The 22,012-nt window shown below is 45.6% G+C and overlaps 1 long non-coding RNA gene across 1 annotated transcript; it reads right to left on the reverse strand.

The window, feature by feature from the left end:
- Nucleotides 1–896: 896 nt before the first annotated feature.
- LOC148220189 (uncharacterized) lies at nucleotides 897–10,244 on the reverse strand. The gene is made up of 3 exons (XR_015799087.1): nucleotides 10,155–10,244; nucleotides 3,417–3,591; nucleotides 897–2,044 (listed from the first exon to the last, which is right to left on the reverse strand). It is a non-coding gene; the product is annotated as an uncharacterized LOC148220189 (long non-coding RNA).
- Nucleotides 10,245–22,012: the final 11,768 nt, after the last annotated feature.

Consider the following 22,012-nt stretch of genomic DNA (forward strand, 5'->3'; position numbering starts at 1 on the left):
TCACCACCCCTCCCACATTTTAACAGATGGTGATAGAATACACATTTTTGCATTGTACCCCAGGACACATGGTATGCGATTCAGCTATAGAATCTATTAAATTCACAGTAAAGAAGGTATGTAAGCAGTTTTCCTTCACCGATTTCCTTAATTCCTTAACCATTTAATAGGACAACTGTTCATGTTGTGGATTTTGATTGCGCTATATTACAGGCATAGCTTGTAAAAATTCAACGTCTTCCTCTTGTAATGCCCTTCTGCAGAAGCTATGTATAAATCTTTCTGGCTCAAGTTCAGTGGGTAACATGTCCTCATAATCATTAACAAGGTGAGACGTGACATAGGGAGGAGGATGAGTGGGTGAAAGGGTTGCAGCTGCCTTTCAGCGTGCTGTCTGTAATATTTCTTCTGTGCTTGGAGCAGTGGCTGCCATAACACATATTGGGGTCAGAGGAGAGTATAAATCTGGTTCTTGGTCAGGCTTGACCAGCCCCAGATCAAATGGGTCTTGGCATTCTGAATTATCCTTCTCAGAAGGAGAGGATAGTGGTTTGTCCGAGGGGACATGGTCCACTTGCTTAAATTGTTGTAAGGCAGAATAGATTACATGCGGAGTCACAATATCATTGGGGTAAACATCGTGGTGAGTAACCTGATGGGTTTGTAAGCATTCCCCAACTTTCTGCCAATGACTAAGTTCATAAGAAACATCAGAGGGGTATCGGAGAAGTTTTGTCAAATCCAAATGAGTGTCTTGGTTTAGTTTGAATTTCCTGGCCAATGCACCAATAAATGTTATAGTTTAGGTTTGCTGTGGTCGTTGGGACACACACACAGAAAGAGAGAGACAGACACACACCTGACTCCAAGTTGGTTGAGCAGGAAAAGACCCTTTATTTACATTACATGACTATGGAAATCTAACAATGAGCACGGATTGGACAGTGATGATAAGACCTCCTGACTCCACAGGCTTCATCACCTGTCCCTCAATGCTCGCTTCCTCCAACGAGGAATGCAAAACATCTGCTGTTTATCAGAAAGACTATGAGAAAATGTAAAAAGAATGTATCAACACTCAGAAGGCTAGAATGCAGGTACAACAGGTTTGCCAATTTCAATATACTCGTTTTCTGTTGTGAAATAGAATTAGGAGCAAAAGCAAGGCAGGCCTAAAACTTAAAAGGGTATAAAGAAAATTTTTTTTAACAACACAAAGAAAATAATAAATTCAGAATAAGAACTTCAGACCACTTCCTCCTTCCCCCTCCCACACCTTCTTAACAACACCATACAGAGACACTTCAGTCAGTTCCCAACTTAAATAATCTTTCGGAGTTCACTTTTGGGAAAGGAGTTTCTTCTTGTTCGGCTATAGGGATTTTTTTCCTAAGAGAAAAAACACAAACCAGTTCTCTCATGACTTCACTTTTCACGAATAGCATCTGTCCGGGAATCTGCAATCATGAAACCCCTCCCAACTTCACAGCCTTCCCAGAGCTGTGCTTGTGGGCCATGTCAAACTCATGGGGTATTACTTTTAAGGATGAGCTGTTCCAAAAGCACAAGTTCTCTTCATTTCTCTTTTCTCTGTTCATACTTTATTCTCAGGAACAGAGATCCCCTTTGTTATAAATGAGAGACAAAAGTCTCGATATTCAGCAAAATTTTGGATTGCTTTATTTGATATAGAAAGAGCAAGCAGCGCGCTGGGGAACGCGAGGGGTCACCGCCCACTCCACGCTCCACCGAACCTTGGTTTGCAGTCTCTTCTTATACTGTGGTTCCTCATTGTAATCAATAATTTTTGGGGTTTTTTTGCTGTCATAATTTTGCTAGGTAAGCAGTGGTGGTCGAATAAACATCCTTACACAAATTCACAAAGCCTCTGGGCGATCATCAGTCACAGATAGCCATCTGGTCCTTGTAGATAACCACCAGAGAAGTTCTGGAAGTCTGGTCCTTGAGATAGGCAGCATTGATCAGACAAAGGCAGGAAGGGCTTTTTGGGAAGTTCGATTTCGCAAGCTGGTAGCTGATACAACTTATTTGAAAAACAGAACATAATATAACAATGTAATGTAACATAATACAGCATAATATAACATAAGGTGTTTTTAAACAAAATTATTTAATCATATAATTTCCTTTATCTAGTGTCCATGCTTCACTTCAAAGCTTAGCATTCTGGTTTATGCAAACCTCAATGCTTTTGTGATTAACACGAATCTTCTATCAATTGTCACACCTTTATCCCTTGGGGAAGAGGATTTTCCAAACACTTCAAACCCCCCCCCCCCCATGTCTTTTCTACCGTTTACAGGAATTTTTAGTGTAGCACAGTCCACTCCTATAGCTTACAAAAGGATTTTTTCAACCAACTTTCACGGTGTCTCCTCATTCTTCTTCCATCTAAAAACTTAGCTCTTGCTTCACTGACTTTGGTGTATCCTTTCTGTTTTTTTTCCTCTCACTCAAGGGAGGATTGGAGGGTCTGCAAGTCTTATCTGAGCATTAGAAGGGTTAAAATTTCACACAGAAGTTGCAGGGGCTGGGCCAGGCCATACTGGAGATGTGTTAGGAACTCAGGCCGCGCTGGGGCGGGGGGGGGGGGTGGGGGGGTGGATGAAGACTTCGTAGTCCAGCCAGGGGAAAAAAAAATGGTGATAAGCCTCTGGCTTCACGACTGCCCTCTGGAGCCGACCACACCCAGCTCCAGCCGCGGTCCGGGGGTATTCCTTTTACCTTGCCCAGCAAACAAAGGCGTGGAGGGGCTCTGCCAAAACGGGGCCCGGCTGCCTCCCCCCAGCCCCTGCGTGGGCGGCTGGCAGGCTCGGCCACCCCATGGCTGCTCTGAGCCAGCAGCGGGGTAAGGCCCTTCCGAGCCACGGCCACGCCGGGGGAGGAGGGAGGGCTAGGATCTTAGCAATGGGCTTCTCCTCCCCCCTGGCCATCGGGGCCCCTGGTTGAAAACGGGGCCCAGCGGCCTCCTGAGCCCACCCCTTGCCCGGCTCGGGCTGCATGGGAGGGCGCCCGGGCCAGGTCAGTGTTACCTTGTGAGCGGCCGGAAACCAAAGAGGGCTTTTCCCGGGTTTTGCTTGCTTCAAAAAATGTGGATTCACAGAGCAAACTAAATTCTTCAATTGGTTTCTCAGCCTGGCCACAACTAAACCAGTCTCTAATTGGTGCCATCAATTCACAGAGGAAGTTCTCAGGGAGAAAAACTTTTGAGTGTGCCCTCCCCCCAGGTGCCTTCAATGCATAACCAGCACAGTAAGGATATATTTTTCTGAGGTATTACTTTAAATCCTTGCTCCCTGGTAATACACAACAGAGAGTCTTTATGGAGTCTTTGAGATTTGGTTGCACTTTGCCCCATAATTAAAGTGCTGCCCAGCCACTCACTTTTTGCTAACCTGGTTCTATAGCTGTGATGAAAGGAGCTCCTCGGTGATCTTGCAGACACAACTGGATGGCTGGTGTGTATCACAGGACTGGATCACTGTAGCAGTTGTTAGCCTTCGTTATAGGACATCATTTGTGACACATGAAGAGACGAGACCCATCAGCACAGAGTGAATCTGAGTGAATCTAAGGTTTATTCGAAAGCATCAGTATATATATCTTTACTCCTAAGAGTTTTGTTTATTTTGGTTACAGCTTACGGATGTGATCACAGTCCTACAATAAATCTGTCCTCTTGACATTTTCCATTGTTCTCTTAAAAGCCATGGTAAAGGAGTGTGAAGAGTTTGCATCTATGTTGACATAGAAGTAGAAACTTGTTTGTTCAGTTCTGTCTCAGGTACATGTTGTGTCAGAGAGACCTGTTGCTGTCGCTGCTGCTGTCGTACTCTGCTTAACACTTTCTTTACACCAACATCTGTTAACCCAACAGGAACCAGATTATTCTGGAGGAATACCTTAAGCCATAGAAAATGCAGTAACACCCTTGGTTTGGGCTAGGGGAACTCCAGGATGTTCCTGATGAGCTCAGCCTGTAAGCATTATCCTAAAACTTGGATCAAAACTGGTAAGGCAGAAACAATATCTGTTGGGAAGGATGAATTAGGGAAACCTTATAAATACGAGTGCCTAGCAAAAGACTTTGAGAATATGGAAAATATAAGCGAAATAGAAATGGTAGCAATTTTCGACTGTGTGGCTGAAAGCAACTGAATGCCTGAAGGCCCCTTTGTTTAGATAATGTTAGATGCTGCAAATACCAAGAAGCAAACAGACATCCTCCCTAGGCATGGCAGGAAGGGTCCCAGATAAAATTTAGATATAAGAAAAGCAGTAAAACATGGTAATATGGTGATTCCTATAGGTTGCATGCAAATGTTAGAGAATTTGTATCTTGTATTAGATTGGTTAGTGGAAATTAGAATATTCAACATAGAAGAAGATTTAATGTATTGTAAACGGGAAAATCGCTCTCTTATGCTGTCCTGGGGTACAATGCAAAAATGTGTATTCTATCACCATCTGTTAAAATGTAGGAGGGGTGGTGATCCTTATCTCTGTAGGAAATATCCTCTGCTGATGTGCCATCTGATAAGATGGGGGGATGATCATCGTTATCTATTCACAACCCATCCTTCCTCCAGAAGATATATTCCGTTAATGGGCCATTAAGTCCTATTGTGTGACTGATAAGATTACATCATCCCATTGGGAGATGCCCCAGCCAGGGGCAGGAGCCAAGCCTTTCCTACCTAGATAAAAAACTGGGGTTTGGGACGCAAAGGCAGACCTTTCCACTGGATCCCAGAGGGAAGTCGGACCTTTTCCACATCATCGCTGGATCTTCGGAGGAAAACTGCACCTTCTACAGGAGCACTGCTTCAACTGAACCACATCTGTCATCCAGGAGGACTGTAGCCACCATTTATACGGACTGCTACCAACACCCTGACTGACAGGGTGTCAGGTTGTATTTCTGACTGTGTTGGTGGTTGTTTCTTTTGTATTATTGCATGTATTTTATTTTTTCTCTTTTCTCCTATTAAATTGTATTACTGACTTGGAGTCTCGCACTGGTTTTACTTTCAAACCAACACATATGCTCTTACTTTCTTAAGCTCTTTTAAGCTTCTTCTTTTACTCTCACTCTATCCCTCTCTCCGCCCTGCTCTGAGCTGCAGCTGCAGTTCCTAGCAGGGCCTTATATATACCCACGCCCTACGAAATAAACTGCAAACTTTAAGACCAGAATAAAGAGAGCGCCTGAGTTTGTCCCTACCGTCCCCAAGGCAGAGATTCCTACAAATATCCTTTAAAATTAGAAGCTAGAAGGGGAATCAAGAGTAAGAGAAAATTTATGGGAATTTGGATTCTTGATAGAATGTTAATTGGAATATAACACTCCTACTTCACCAGTTAAAAAGCCTGGGACAGACAGGTACAGGTTAGCACAAGACCTACAAGCGATGAATCAAATAGTTCATGATATCCACCCTCTTTCAGCAAATCCCTATACCCCATTAAAATCCCTTACAGAATATCACCAATGGTTTACAGTAATAGATTTGAAGGATGCCTTCTTTTGCATACCTCTTGATAAGCAAGGGCAGAGCATTTTTACCTTTGAATGGGAAAATCCCCAAACTGGTTGGAAGACTAAGCTTACTTGGATTGTTACCACAAGGATTTAAAAAATAGTCCAACAATTTTTAGGAACCAATTAGCAAAATAATTAGAGACCTGGAAGAAAGAGAATCCTTAAGGGTTGGTCCTGCAGTATGTTGATAACATCTTACTAGTAACTGAAACTAATGAAAAGTGCATGGAATTGCTATCAGTCTTCTAAATTTCCTAGGCCAAGGAGGTTACAAACTATCTCAGGAAAAAACTCAAATCACAAAGCAGCAAGTTGTCTAACTAGGGTTTGAAATAATTCCAGGACAGCAGAAATTGGGAATGGACTGAAAAAAAAGCCATCTGCCAAGAGGCCCCAGAAGGACCTTTAATTTGGACTCCTGAAAGTGAACATGCAATCTGTAACTTAAAGATTGCCCTGATGTCTGTACCTGCCTTAGGGCTTCCCGACTTAACAAAGCCCTTTGACCTTTTTGCGTTCAAATGACAGCACCTCGCAGTTCGAGTTCTAGCTCAGAAAATAGAAGACTTCAAGAGGCCTATAGGGTACTTTTCAAAACAGCTTGACAATGTCAGCCAGAGATGGCCTGGATGCCTGTGAGCTCTGGCATCAACTGTTCTCCTTACCCAAGAGACCTGGAAATTGACTCCGGGGAAAAAAAGAGAGTAGTGTATACTTAGCACACCATAACAACTGTATTAAGCCAAAAAGAGAGGCATTGGCTTTCCCCAAAGTGTATGCTGATGTATTAGACTGTTCTAATGGACCAAGAAGATGTGGAACTTAAGGTAACCACAGCAGTAAATCCAGCCCAATTCCTGGACGCTGATGCAAGAAGAGCAGCTAACCCATAATTGCTTACAGACAATTGAGCAACAAGCCAACCAGACCTACAAAATTCTCCTGGTTTAGGGCAAATTTGGGAGATAACTTCCAAAGGGCCCCCTCAGGAAGCAAACCTGAGTGGCCCCTCCCCCACCTGGTTCAGGAAAGAAATTTCCTCAGAGAGAAGTGGAAAAAACCTGTTTATTCAACAGGCACAGCACTGCCCAGCACAAAAAAAAACCCCAGTACCGAACAATAAAGCCTCTCACTGCTCTGAAGACATGACAAATTCAGAAAGTCTCTCTCCTGTGGGTGGTAGCTCGGCTCAGTCTGTTCTCAGTCCCTCTGGTGCTGGAAAATGCCGCTGCCCAGGCCAGGCCCTGGTGGGCCGCAGGTGCAAGCTCCTGGTGCTCCCCTGGGTCCCCAGTCCAGAGCAAGTTCAAATAATTCCAGGAAAAACAGGAAAAAAAACCTCTCCGGGTAACGTCTCTACTTCAGTTAGTCAAAAACTAACTAAAAGCAAAGGAGAGCTCTCTCCGCTGTCCACCACGGTGACACAGTCTAGGAGGATGAGAAGATGAAACTCCTATCTCTGTGTTTTGAAAACAACTGCCCCAGACATTCCACCACTTCTCTTCCCCCCCTCCTTCACTCTCAAATCCAGCCTTAAAGGTACGAAACTTATTTCGGGGCTAAACAGACAAATAGGGATACAATTCAACATGACAAAGTCCCCCCAGGACATTCCACCCCTTATCCCCATATTGTTGACTCATTACCAAAACAAATATATATATAGTCTAACTCTGCACAAACATACCTTATACATGCACATATATATGGTATACAACTATGTACAGATAATAGCAGTAACACTCAGCAAACAGTGATATTTGCATATGGCTCTCACCCAACAATCAGATCTCCCTGAGGTACACATCGTGTTGTTCCATCTTTCTGCATTATCCACCATGTGCAACCTGGTCCCTGAGCAAAGACAACCCCACGAATGGGTTTGTCTGTACTCGAAGCAGAATTGATCCAATCTGTCTTCCGTAATAAACCCCTGACATGCACCACTGGGACTTTGTCTCCATCTACTATATGCAGGGGCTCAGATTGGGCAGGGCCTGCTCGATGGATGGAGCCTCAGATGTTAACTAACCAGGTGGCTTTTGCTAGATACTGCTCCCAATTTTTGAAAGATCCCCCACCCAATGCTTTCAAGGTGATTTTTAACAGTCCATTGTACCACTCCACTTTCCCTGCAGCTGGTGCATGGTAGGGGATCTGGTACACCCACTCAATGCCATGCTCCCTAGCCCAGGTGTTGATAAGGCTATTCTTGAAATGAGTTCCATTGTCAGACTCAATTCTCTCAGGGGTGCCATGCCTCCAAAGGACCTGCTTTTCAAGGCCTGGGATGGTGTTCCGGGCAGTGGCATGAGGCAAAGGGTAGGTCTCCAACCATCCGGTGGTGGCTTCTATCATTGTGAGCATGTAGCACTTGCCTTGACGTGTCTGGGGCAGTGTAATGTAATCAATCTGCCAGGCCTCTCCATACTTATATTTGGACCATCGTCCCCCATACCAGAGGGGCTTGACCTGCTTGGCCTACTTGATGGCAGCACATGTCTCACAGTCATGGATAACTTGAGAAATACTGTCCATGGTTAGATCCACCCCTTGGTCTCATTCCCACTTATAGGTGGCGTCTCTGCCCTGATGACCTGAGGCATCATGGGCCCATCGGGCTAGAAACAATTCTCCCTAGCCTCTCCCAGCCTAGGCCCCATTCTCAGCTTTCAGTGGTGGTCCTCTGAGTATCACAAACCTGAGAATTCACACGCTCTAAGAGAAATCCTGCTCAGAGAGAGATGCTGGCACAGCCCCTGCAGCTCAGGAAAGCTCAAAGGGCCTCACTTAGGACCGATGTTTATAGGGAAGGAAATTGACTGGCTTTAGTCATCAGTAAATTTCCATCCTGGCCACAATCCAGCTTGGTAGTTACTGGTATTTCCTCAACGTGGATGGAGCAGAGACCCTAGTAAGACCTCCTTGGAGAGCTATCCCTTAGATAAGAATTGCTTACTCATGGTGACTAGGCTAAAAAACCCTTTCCCTGCTTTCAGATCCCTGCCTTATCTCCTTGTAATACTATTGCTCACATTTCCAAAACCCTAAACCATTGGTGACTCTGTCAAGCCACACTGACCCTATAAAAAACCCTGCTTTTACCCAGTTCAGTGGAATGCCGCTGTCCCTGGACTCCCCTTCGCAGAAGACAATAAAGAACTCTGTGGAATTTCTACACAGCGATTCCCGGCCTCATTTCTCTGAGTCAGCTAAGGTACCTTGCGAGCTAAGCTGAAATCACTCTAAGCTGAAATCACTTAGAGCTGGAATCACTATAAGAGCTGACTGCCTGAAACCCAGGCCTTGCTCGCATATCGGTACTTTGCGGCTGAGACTGCCAGAGACACCAGGAAATGGCTATTCCTTGCAGGACTCCCTATCCAGTAACGTCTGCGGCAGCCAGGGGTAAATAGACCCCAGGCACTGGTCGCTACAGATGGTGCTCCGAACATCGTGTCTGGAGCCTTGCCAGCTCGACAGTCAGGGGCGTTCTTTGGAACTGTTACCGCTTTTGGATCGTCATCACCTTGGGAGGGAGCTTCTTGTTTATAGAAGAGCTACTCTTCTTCCAAGGCCAGTCCGACACCCTCTAGAACCTCAGTCCCGAGAATCGCGGCACGGCTGACCACCAGCCCAGCAGACTTTGACCCATATTGGCTGAAGAATTGTGAATATATCAGCCACTCTAAACGCGCTTTTTTACGTTGGGTCTTTTCAGTTTTTGGTTTTTTTCTTTCTCTTTTCTTTTTTCTGCCGGGCTGGAAACGAGAACTTAGTATGGGGATAAAACTCGCAAAACCTCACCTATCCCATACTGAGAGAGACCTATATTCCCAAATTTTACAAATCCTATCTGCTAACAACTTTCTCTAAAGGCAACCTATAGAAAACTAACTTGAAAAACTTTATAAATGTATTTCTGCTCAATATTCTAATTTTGATAGTCACAATATCACTCTTGATTCCTTCTGGGACTCAGTAGGGACAAAAATATATGAATGCCAAGCCAAGGGAGATTTTTCTGTCACATCTTTCATTCCTATTTCCAAAGCTATCATAAGAGCAGGAAATAAAACCTCTAAAAAACCTTCTACTACACCCCTGCCATCCCCTCCCATTCCCTTATCTCTTCCACCTTCTCTCTGTTCAAATGCAATTGCAGATAATGCACTGTCCTTCCCAAACCCAGAAAAACCGGTCTTTCAGCTTTCAAAACCACGCCTTTATCCCTCGCTGTCCTTAGATCATATCACCAAAGCGTCTACCCTGTCCCTCCCCCGAAAGCCGGTCCCCTGCTGTCCCTCTCGCCTCCGGCACACCCCTTCTCATGCACGGGAAACCTGGGACCTGCCCCCCCTCCGCCCCCCTCTCTTCCGCAGGCACAGCGGATCATGCACCTCTCCCACCGATGCTTGCGCAATCCACTGCCAATTCCCCTCCTGTATCGGCGCAGACGCCTCTCGTGTTCCCTCCCCCCTATCCTATCATCTCCACGCCACCGCTCATGGTCCCCTCTCTGCCACAGCCCCCTTCGTGCCGGTTTTCCCCCACTCCGCTGCCGCGCCGGCTCCCCCCACCCTCATCTCCGCACCTGTCACCTCTGCTGCGGTTTTCCCAGTTCCTGCTCCAGTTCCCGTGCCCGCGGAGGCTCCTACTTCCATAGTTCCCTTCTCCCTGCTTCCCCCAGCCACGCTGTCACCCGCGGCTGTCACTGGGCAGGCTACGGGTTGCCCCGACCCCTCCCACAGTGGCCCCCTGATTCACACCGGCTTCACAGCCAGCACCACTGTTATCGCCGCCGTGGAGCTGCCTCCCTGCGGTCAGGTTCTGCCCTGTGCCCCCCTTCAACCCTCCCAGCCCACCGCCGCCCCCTCCCAAGCACCCTCTGCTCATTCAAACAAGCTTGTAAACTCTGACTCCTTCTGTGAAGACAGCAGTAGCAGCACGTATACTTCTGATTCAGACAAGGTAGATCCTTGGGCGATAGCTAAAATCCAAGCCACCCAATCAAGGGATTAGGAATTAGCCCAAAAGATTTCAGCATTTCCTGTAACTTATTAAAAAGGAAGAGGGGGGGCCACAAACAGAACAGAGTGGGAAGCAATCACTAATAAAGAATTAATAGAATTATGTAAATTATCCAAACAGCATGGCAGGTGAACACATGTTTTTAGAAATTTCTTAGAAGCAATTTTTTCTGCACACATTTTAGTCCCACATGATGCCAAAAATATTGCTAATTTCCTCCTTGTCCCTGTTGAATATATGCTATGGGAAAGGCATTGGAAAGAAACAGTTAAAAACTATATCTGATAACTATTCCAAAGATGCAAATCGACAAAATTTTACTGTCTAGCAACTAGCTGGAGAAGGTGATCTTTTAAAACCTTCTGAACAAGCTAACACTTTACCTGAGGAAACATGGCAGGACATATCTAATGCAGCAAAAACATCATTACTCCTTACATCAGATGACTCCATTCCTACCCTGCACTTCTCTAATATCAAACAAAGGGTAGATGAGAGTTTTATTAAATTTGTGGACAGACTAAAGGATGCCCTGGGAAAACAGAGAGAGTACAGAGGCATGAAAAGAACTTTTGGGTAAACTTGCTATGACTAATGCTAATGAACAATGTAAAACTATTCTAAGAGCTTTGCCACTCGACACGGAATCCACCATTGAACAGATGGTGGAAAGCTGTGCACGTCATTTGTCCACTGAAAACGCAGTTGACCAAGCAGTTGCCAAGGGCATTGCAGAAGGGGTTTCTGGTGCATTTGCAGTGGTGACCTCCAAAGATAATGCCCGCTGTTTTCACTGTGGGGAACTTGGACACTTTATAAAGGACTGTCCAGAGAAGTCACCCACCCAAGACCCTTGCACCAATCACCAAAACCAGCAGAGGTACCAGCACTGCTTGGAAAACTTCCAGCAGAGCGCAGTAAAAGCTACGTGCTCAGACAACAAATCAAAAGCTGTTTCCCACCCTGCCTCACCTGCGAAAAGTGGGGGACATCACAGCCCATCGTCCCAGGAGATCCCAGATTACATCAAGGGGATCCAACATATGGAGCACTACAGATGGGAACATGATGCCAGCTGGTAACAACATTGTCCATGAACTTTATAGATAGGTGTTTTCACCATGTTCCCACAGGGAAGCGCAGTCCACCAGACGGTCCTTGGGACATTGTAATCCTTGGTGACACTTTCCATGGTCCAACACAAATTTTTGTTTTGCAGGAAATACAAACTGTATCACCTGAACAAGAAATCTTTGTTCAACTGTGCTGCACTGACACTCCTTTTTATCTTTCATAGAAAACACCAATTGCACAAGTCTTTTTGCTCCTGCAAAACCAGATGGAACGGCTTCCCCTCAACCCCACAATAATGTGGGCACAGATCATGGGCTCAGACAAGCATATCATAGAGTGCAGCCTTTTCTGCAGCAGGGAGAAGATCCACAGACCATGGATACTAGACACTGGTGCAGACGTGACCATCATCCCCCGCTCAGAATGACCAGGAAACTGGGAACTACAACCAATAGCAGGCATGATTTCTGGGATCGGTGGAGTCACAGTGTCTATGCGGAGCAAACGGAATGTCATCATCGAAGGGCCTGAAGGCAAGCTGGCAACCATCTGCCCATTCGTGGTAAGGGCCTCCATCACCCTATGGGGCAGGGATGTCCTATCCCAATGGGGGACTTCCATCAGAATTCGCAACCAGGATTTCTGATTTGGGCCACTGAGGAGTGTGCAATTCCATCTACACCTCGGCTCACCTGGAAAGGTGAGGACCCAGTCTGAGTTGATCACTGCTCCCTCTTGAAAGTAAAACTGCTCGCACTACAAGCTCTTGTGGAAGAGCAACTTGCCAAAGGCCACATCATCAAGACTACCAGCTCTTGGAACTCTCCGGTCTTCGTACTGCAAAAACCTGGGACGGACAGGTGGAGACTCCTCCACGACCTTCGCAAGATCAACGACGTCATCAAGGACATGGGTCCCCTCCAGCCTGGCCTGCCCTCATCATCGATGCTGCCCCAGGACTGGACTCTTGCCATCATTGACATCAAAGACTCTTTCTTCAGCATCCCACTGCACTACCAAAACACACCACGGTTTGCTTTCTCCATCCCCTCTCTTAACAGAGAGGCTCCACTCAAAAGATATCATTGGCTTTTTCTTCCTCAAGGACTTAAAAACTCTCCCACCATAAGCCAGTGGTATGTTGCTTACATTCTTTCCCCTGTTCGGTACTTATTCCCAGATGCAATCATCCACCACTATATGGATGATATCGTAGTCTGTGCATCAGAAAATACTTACTTGGACAAAGCAGTTAAAACAACCATTGAAGCCATTGAAAAAGCAGGATTTGAGATTCGTGAGGACAAAGTACAGTACACCAGCCCATGGACTTATCTCGGACTCCAGATCCGTGACAGGACCATCGTACCCCAGCAGCTCTCTATCCGAGACGACCCAAAAACCCAGAGAGACCTACACAGCCTGTTCAGATCCATCAACTGGATACGTCCCCTACTGGGAATCACAACAGAGGACCTCGCCCCCCTATTCAATCTTCTCTGTGGCAACAGAGACCTGGACTCTCCATGCACCCTCACACCAGAAGCCCAAGAGGCCATCACCAAGGTCCAGGACACCCTGTCTTCATGCCAAGTCCATCTCTTCGAACCCAACCTGCCTTTCCAGTTTGTTATTGTAGGAAAGGCACCCTGTTTCAATGGATTGATTTTCCAATGGGACCCTCAACTTACAGACACTCTATTAATTCTTGAATGGATGTTTACAAATAATCAACCCACAAAGATAATTACCACCTTTCAAGAAATCATGGCACATCTAATAAAAAAGGCCAGAACTCGCCTCCGCTCTCTTGCAGTGTGTGAGTTCACATGCATATACTTGCCACTGACTACAGGGGATCTGGAGCATTTGCTCCAGACCAATGAAAACCTCCAATTTGCCCTAGATAGCTATACAGGCCAAATTTCCATCCACATTCCAAAACACAGACTTTTTAATTCAGATGCGGCTTTTAATGTGGTTCCAAAATTAGCCCAAAGTAGGACACCTCTCAAAGCTCTGTTTTTACAGACAGCTCAGAGTTATCCCACAAGTCTGCAATGACTTGGAAGGACCCCAAAACTCAAAATTGGGAATCTGATGTCCAAATAGTGGGGGGATCTCCACAAATTGCTGAGTTAGCAGCTGTTGTCAGAGCCTTTGAGAGATTCAGAGACAAACCCTTTAATCTGGTCACAGATTCAGCTTATGTTGCTGGTATAGCCATGAGAGCAGAACACGCTCTCCTCAAGGAGGTTTATAATCCAAAATTATATCAATTTATTTCTGCATTAAGACGCTTAATCTCCCACAGAAAAAAACCTTACCATATTATGCAAGATCACACACCGATCTCCCAGGTATCATCACAGAAGGGAACAGGAAAGCGGACGCATTGGCCATGTCAATAGAAACTGCTAACATCCCTAACATCTTTGCTCAAGCAAAGTTGTCACATGCATTTTTTCATCAAAACGTACCTGCCCTCATCAGAATGTTAAAGCTCCTGAAAGAGCAAGCAAAAGCTATTGTTGCAACATGCCCAAACTGTCAAAATTACCAGATACCGTCTATGGGTACCAGGGTCAATCCCAGAGGCCTGAACAGTTGCCAGTTGTGGCAGACTGATGTGATCCATTTCCCATCCTTTGGAAAGTCTAAATATGTGCATGTGTCAGTCGACATGTTTTCCGGAGCAGTTTTTGCATCAGCTCATGCAGGAGAAAAGACCACTCACATCATTAAGCATTTTCTCCTTGCATTTGCCTCTCTGGGAGTCCCAAAAGGGATCAAGACAGTTAATGGGCCTGCCTATGCCTCTCGCACATTAAAGGAGTTCCTCAGCAAGTGGGGAATTAAACACAATAGAGGCATACCTGCAAATCTCACAGGACAATCCATCGTAGAGAGAACCCATCAAAACCTCAAAAAAGTCCTCAATCAACAGTGGAGAGAGAGAAACAGAAATTGTATCTCCTGTTGAAAGACTCTGCAAAGCTCTCTACATCATCAACTTCCAAAATTGTACAGCATCGGAGCCTGATGCCTCAGTACTCCGCCATTTCTCAAATTCAACCCAAGCTAAGCTCACTGAGAAACTACCAGTGCTAGTGAAAGACCCAGAAACACATCAAATCTCTGGACATTTCCAATTAATTACCTGGGGATGAGGGTACGCCTGTGTCTCCCTAGCATCTGGCCCAAGATGATTCCCAGGATAAAACATAAAACCATACCTAGGTACTGCAAAGACTACTCCCACAAACACCAACAAGAATCCCCCTGGGTCAAATACAAAACCTCCTCAAAACCAGACCAGTTCTGCTTGGAGATGAAGGCATCGCCAAGCATCCACATACCAAAGAAAAGACCGTCCTGTCACATGACAACAGACAAGACAGAAAACTAAACAGCTTTCTGCTGCATCAGTCAAGCCATAGGCCTTTTTCCAGCGATCCAGCCATCTCCACAGAGCATTAGCTACCATCCATGATTCAGTGTAGAGATAGAGCCTTGGCTACTTTTCTCGTTCAGTAATATCCAAAGCCAACTGGACGGCTTTTAGCTTTGCGACCTGACTCGATCCACCTTGTCCCTCGGTAGCTTGTGCAACTTGTCGTGTGGGGCTCCATACTGCAGCTTTCCATTTCCGGTTAGTGCCTACAATTCGGCAGGAACCATCAGTGAAGAGGGCATATCGTCTTTCAGTCTCTGGTAGCTCATTATATGGTGGGGCTTCCTCAGCACGTGCCACTTGCTCCTCTTCTTCTTCAGAAGACAATCCAAAAGTCTCACCTTCAGGCCAGTTTGTAATTATTTCCAGAATCCCAGGGCGATTTGGATTCCCAATACGGGCATGCTGAGTGATGAGGGCAATCCACTTGCTCCATGTGGTGTCAGTGGCATGATGTGTGGAAGGCACCATTCCCTTGAACATCCAGCCTAGCACTGGTAGTCGGGGTGCAAGGAGGAGTTGTGTTTCTGTGCCAATCACCTCTGAGGCAGCTTGAACTCCTTCATAGGCGGCCAAGATCTCCTTCTTTGTGGGAGTGTAGTTGGCTTCAGATCCTTTGTAGCTTCTGCTCCAGAATCCCAGTGGTCGACCCCGAGTCTCACTAGGCACCTTCTTCCAAAGGCTCCAGGACAGATCATGGTTCCCAGCTGCAGAGTAGAGCACGTTCTTCACATCTGGTCCCATCCTGACTGGGTCAAGGGCTACTGCATGAGCAATCTCTTGCTTGATCTGGGCGAAGGCTTGCTGTTGGTCAGGGCCCCAGTGGAAATCGTTCTTCTTGCGGGTGACCAGGTAGAGAGGGCTCACAATCTGACTGTACCTAGGAATGTGCATTCTCCAAAAGCCTATGGCACTTAGGAAGGCTTGTGTTTCCTTCTTGTTGGTAGGTGGAGACATAGCAGTGATCTTATTAATTACCTCTGTTGGGATCTGACGACGTCCATCTTGCCACTTGACTCCTAGAAACTGAATTTCCTGAGCCGTTCCCTTAATTTTAGTTCACTTAATGGCAAAACCAGCTTTCAGCAGAATCTGGATAATTTTCTCTCCTTTCTCGAAGACTTCCCCTGCTGTGCTGCCCCATACAATGATGTCATCAATATACTGTAGATGTTCGGGGGCCTCACCCTTTTCCAGTGTAGCCTGGATCAGTCCATGACAGATGGTGGGACTGTTCTTCCACCCCTGGGGCAGACGATTCCAGGTGTACTGCACGCCCCTCCAGGTGAAAGCAAACTGAGGCCTGCATTCTACTGCCAGAGGAATGGAGAAAAATGCATTGGCGATATCGATAGTGGCGTACCACTTTGCTGCTTTGGACTCCAGCTCGTATTGGAGTTCCAGCATGTCTGGCACAGCAGCGCTCTGTGGTGGAGTCACCTCATTCAATGCACCATAGTTTACGGTCAATCTCCATTCTCTTTCAGATTTACACACAGGCCAGATGGGGCTGTTGAAGGGTGAGTGGGTTTTGCCTATCACCCCTTGGCTCTCCAGTTTACGGATCATTTCATGGATGGGAATCACTGAGTCTCTGTCAGTACGGTATTGCCAACGGTGTACTGTTGTTCTGGCGATTGGTACCTGTTGCTCTTCAACTCTCAGTAGTCCCACAGCAGAGGGGTCATCTGCAAGACCAGGCAAGGTGTTCCATTTTCTAATGCCGTCTGTCTCTACAGCAGCTATCCCAAAAGCCCAGCGATATCCTTTTGGGTCTTTGAAGTATCCATTTCTAAGATCGTCTATGCCAAGGATGCATGGGGCCTCTGGGCCAGTCACGATGGGCTGTTTCTGCCACCTGTTCCCAGTTAAACTCACTTCGGCCTCCACTACAGTCAGTTGCTGGGATACTCCTGTTACCCCAGAAATAGAGATGGATTCTTCTCCTACATACTTTGATGGCATCAGAGTACACTGGGCGCCGGTGTTAACCAAAGCCTTATGTTTTTGTGGGTCAGATGTGCCAGGCCATCGGATCCGCACAGTCCAATAGATCCGATTATCCCTCTCCTCTACCTGGCTGGAGACAGGGCTCCTCTATTCCTGATCCTGGTACACGTTGCTCTCTCCCTGTAAATAGGTTCTTGAGGTTCCTTCAAGAGGATCAGTCATATCATCATTCTGATACTGTCTGGAGTTCTGTACACGAGAGACTGGAGCAGCATTGACTCTAGATGAGCTTCTTGGGGTAGGTGTCCCTCTTTTCAGCTCACGTACCCAGGCTGCTAAGGAGGAGGTGGGTTTTCCATCCCACTTCCTCATGTCTTCTCCATGCTCCTGAAGGAAAAACCAGAGGTTACCTCGTGGAGTGTGTCCTCTCACCCTGCCTGAGGAACGCCGGCTCCAAATGGCAGAAACTCTTGTTGGTTCTGGAGAGATCTGGTAGCTGTTTTCCTTAAATTCTTTTTTTAGTTTCTGATGGCCCTCTTCAGTCAAGCTTCGGACTTGCTCCACCAGCCTTGTTTCCACGGATGAGACATGGGTACGATATGGGGCTGTGACAGTGTCCTCATAAATTCTTAGTTTATTGGCCAAGACGCCTACCATGTCCTCACCTTCCCTCCACTGCAGCGTTGCCAGGTAACGGGAATACATCTCTGGTCCAAGCCATGCGAATCTCAACCACATTTGTGATGTGCACCGGACACAGTCTGGGCTCTTAGGAAATCTCTCATCTTCTGAGAAAATGATCTCCAGCAAGGCCAATTCCCTCAGGCATCGGATACCTTGTTCTATTGTGCTCCATTTTCCTTGGTGCACCTGAAGATCTTTTTTACAAAGGTATCTGTCCTTCACACTTGTCAGCAGTCGCCGCCAGAGGCTGAGAGTTTCTTGGGTTCTCCCAATCCCCTGGTCAATGACCACATCCCGGGACAGAGATCCCAGTTGCCTGGCCTCACTTGCATCCAGAATGGTGTCATTGGCTGCAGCGTCCCAGATGCGGAGCAGCCAGGTCAAGATGGACTCATTTGTCTGGCGGGTGAATTCCCTCCGCAGGTCACGCAGCTCACCCAGGGATAGAGAGCGAGTGATGATTTCTGGCTCTGTCTCTTCCGCTGGGTGCGAAGGTCCTGCTACGTCCTCGTCAGTCACTATGCGGACTGATTTGGTCTTTGATTTCTTCTTCTGAACGGGGGCAACTGCTACTGCTCTAGGCTGTTCTGGCTCAGTGATGGTTTGTGTGGAGATGTTGATGGCGCTTCTGGCTTTTTCCTCCTCTGTGGCAGTCTGCATAGACACGGACACTGTTGCTTTGTTTTTGGCTTTTTCCTCCTCTGTGGCAGTCTGTGTAGACACGGACACTGTTGGTTTTTGTTTGGTTCTTCTCCTCTTTGTGACATTCTGTGCAGACGTGGACGAAGTTGGTTTGTTTCTTTTTTCCTCTTCCTCAAGAATACACAGCAATACACCATGTAGTGTTTTGTTTCTAAGCGTGTTGTAGGCTGTGCAGAGGAGACAAAGCAGAACTAACAACAATATTATGCTGTCCTTAGCATCCAGCGGGAACTCAACATTTCCAAAAACTACTGTATCAGGCCAGAAAGATTGGAAAAAAACATCCTTTACCCCTCCCCCCAAGGGCTGGGTGTGATTGTTTAAACCCCGGATGTAGCAACCTAGACTAGGACAAGCAAACAAAGTCGAGTACATATTCCGGATTATGTTCATTGCCTCAGAGGTTATTATGCAGTAGACATAATAGGCCAATAAAGCAATTTTTATACCATATCCTGGTCTAAACAGGAGCATTACAGCTGGCAGATAGTTCCCCATGTGTGGAAAAATATAGAGAGCAAGATATAAAACCCATGTAAGCATGTTGAGAATCATGGTGAAAACAAAATTGTAATACTGACTTTTCTCAGTACCCTTCGTGCCCCACGTTGAGCGCCAATAAATGTATTGGTTTGAAAGTAAAACCAGTGCGAGACTCCAAGTCAGTAATACAATTTAATAGGAGAAAAGAGAAAAAAATAAAATACATGCAATAATATAAAAGAAACAACCACCAACACAGTCAGAAATACAACCTGACACCCTGTCAGTCAGGGTGTTGGTAGCAGTCCGTATAAATGGTGGCTACAGTCCTCCTGGATGACAGATGTGGTTCAGTTGAAGCAGTGCTCCTGTAGAAGGTGCAGTTTTCCTCCGAAGATCCAGCGATGATGTGGAAAAGGTCCGACTTCCCTCTGGGATCCAGTGGAAAGGTCTGCCTTTGCGTCCCAAACCCCAGTTTTTTATCTAGGTAGGAAAGGCTTGGCTCCTGCCCCTGGCTGGGGCATCTCCCAATGGGATGATGTAATCTTATCAGTCACACAATAGGACTTAATGGCCCATTAACAGAATATATCTTCTGGAGGAAGGATGGGTTGTGAATAGATAACGATGATCATCCCCCTGATCTTATCAGATGGCACATCAGCAGAGGATATTTCCCACAGCGATAAGGATCACCACCCCTCCTACATTTTAACAGATGGTGATAGAATACACATTTTTGCATTGTACCCCAGGACACAAGACAAAACAAACCTTCATTTTCAGAGTCAGTCTTGAAAGCACAGAACATAATACCGAGCATAAACAGAACACGCGATTGGGGTTACAAGCACCATAACGTCACCTTAGGACACTCACCAAATGTCATACGTGCAAAACCAGCACACTCTCTCTCTTTACTATTGCACTCCAGTTGGGACCATACTCTTTCTTTATCAATAAACAGTTCTCAGAGATGTTTGCCACGTTTGTGCTTTATTTTTGTCCCATAAATCTATAAAAAAAAATCCTTCCTTACTCCCCTTACAGCAGGATGGGATGGGACAGCTCTGGAACAGCTACAATACACTGATGAGATCATCATGTGGGGCACTACAGCAGAACAAGATTTTGAGAAAGGGGAAAAAATAGTCCAAATGCTTCTGAAATCCAGTTTTGCCATAAAGCAAGGTAAGGTAAAGGGACTTGCACAGTTATTAGAAATAAAATGGCAAGATAGATGTCCTCAGATCCCAATGGATACGATTAATAAATAACAGCTTTGTCATGATTCAAAGAAAATAACATAACAGCATAATCTCTTAAGAAAGCATTTCTTTATTCAGTACTGGGAATATGCTGAGGGTGTCCCTTTCCATTAGCATACTCACTTAGGCATTGTTCCCTTGGGTTTATACACATTGTAACATTCCAAGAATTCCCCAAGCCATACCCAAAGTCTTTTCCCCTCGTTATATAATCTCGGAATTTCTTGGATTTTTGGTCCCTTATGTTTTTGTGCAACAAGATTATCATCTACTGTCCATTATTCAGAACTGCATTCTTTATTTTTGGGATTTGGGTTGTTTTATACGATTCCAATGTCTCCCTCATCATGTCCTCTGCTTGAACTTCCATGTTTGTGCATGCGCTGTCCATCTGTAATGACTTGTCCATGTCTTATCTTGATAATATAAGACTCATGCAATTAGCCTCAGCAATACAAAACTTAAGTGTCTTTCATCTCAACAGATTTCTACTTATTTAGTGTTCTGAAGGTCTTAGGCCATTGTAATCAAGCGACAGCTGGTGAGGTTTGCTCATCTTCTCAGTCCCTTGTAATCAATGTTCTACAATGAGCTAATAGTCTAAATAGTAATTGAAACACAGCTATGAATGTTGGGTTATATGGTAAAACTAAACTATAGATTGAAAACTACAAAGTTTAAGCAAAATCAGGTAGGTAAAGCTAAATTATAAAATGAAAGTTACAATGTTTAGGCGAACTACAAAAACAAGTAAAAACAAACTACTAAACTAGGCAAAAATACAAAATTCTTTGTTTAAATCCTTCCAGTCTCTTCCAGCTAGCAAAAAGGAAACAACCTTTCTTAGGCATTGTGGGCTCTTGGAGAAAGTACATTCCAAATTACAGTCTGTTTGGAAACCCCCTCCATCAAATGACCTGGAAGAAGAATGACTTTAAATGGGGACCTGAGAAGCAACAAGCCTTTGAACATATCAAGCAGGACATAGTTCATGCACTAGCCCTTGGGTCAGTCTGGACAGGGTAAGATGTAAAAAATATGCTCTCCACTGAAGATGGGGAGAATGGTCCTACCTGGAGCTTCTGCCAGAAACCTGTAGGAGCTGCGGGTCCGGATGGTCAGGACTGAGAGATCTCTAAAGCCAGGTTTTGGAACTTATGGTTTATTGCATAGGGCATGGGTGAAAGGGCCCTGCTTGGAGCTGCCAGCTGCAGCTTGGAGCAGGCTTGTGAGAACAGGAGGGCAAGAGTAAAAGGAGTAAAGAGAGGGCAAGGGGTAGGAGGTAAGAGGGGTAAGGGCGGTAAGAGGTAGGAGCATAAAAGAGGTAAGAGCAGTAAGAAAAGTAAGAGCATAAGAGAGTGAGGTTCCCATTACAATACAATAAATCTTCTTCTGTATTGAATATTCTAATTCTCACTAACCAATCTAATACAAGATACAAATTCTATAGCATTTACATACAGCCTATAAGAATCACTAAATTATCATACTGTGTTACACTTTAAACCCTAAAAACTACTCTTTGGACCCCCTCTGCCATGCTAGTAGGGTCTTCTCTGACCCTTGGACCTGTCTGCAAGCAAAGGGGATTGTTCAATCAAGAGGGGATTACTTTCAGCTGGCCATACTATTGTTTTCTAGTTGTTCAGTAACTAAGGTTTGGTATCTCAAAGATGGCTTTCATTTCAATCTTGCTTATAGTTTCCATTTTCTCAAACTCTTTTGCCAGGCAATTATAAGGTTTTCCATTTTCGTCTTCTCCAACAGAAACCACCAGGGAAGACATTTGAAGGAGTTTGAGCTCCC

Source organism: Sturnus vulgaris, chromosome W (genome assembly GCF_052056855.1).
Source record: "Sturnus vulgaris isolate bStuVul1 chromosome W, bStuVul1.hap1, whole genome shotgun sequence".
Lineage (NCBI taxonomy): Eukaryota > Metazoa > Chordata > Aves > Passeriformes > Sturnidae > Sturnus > Sturnus vulgaris.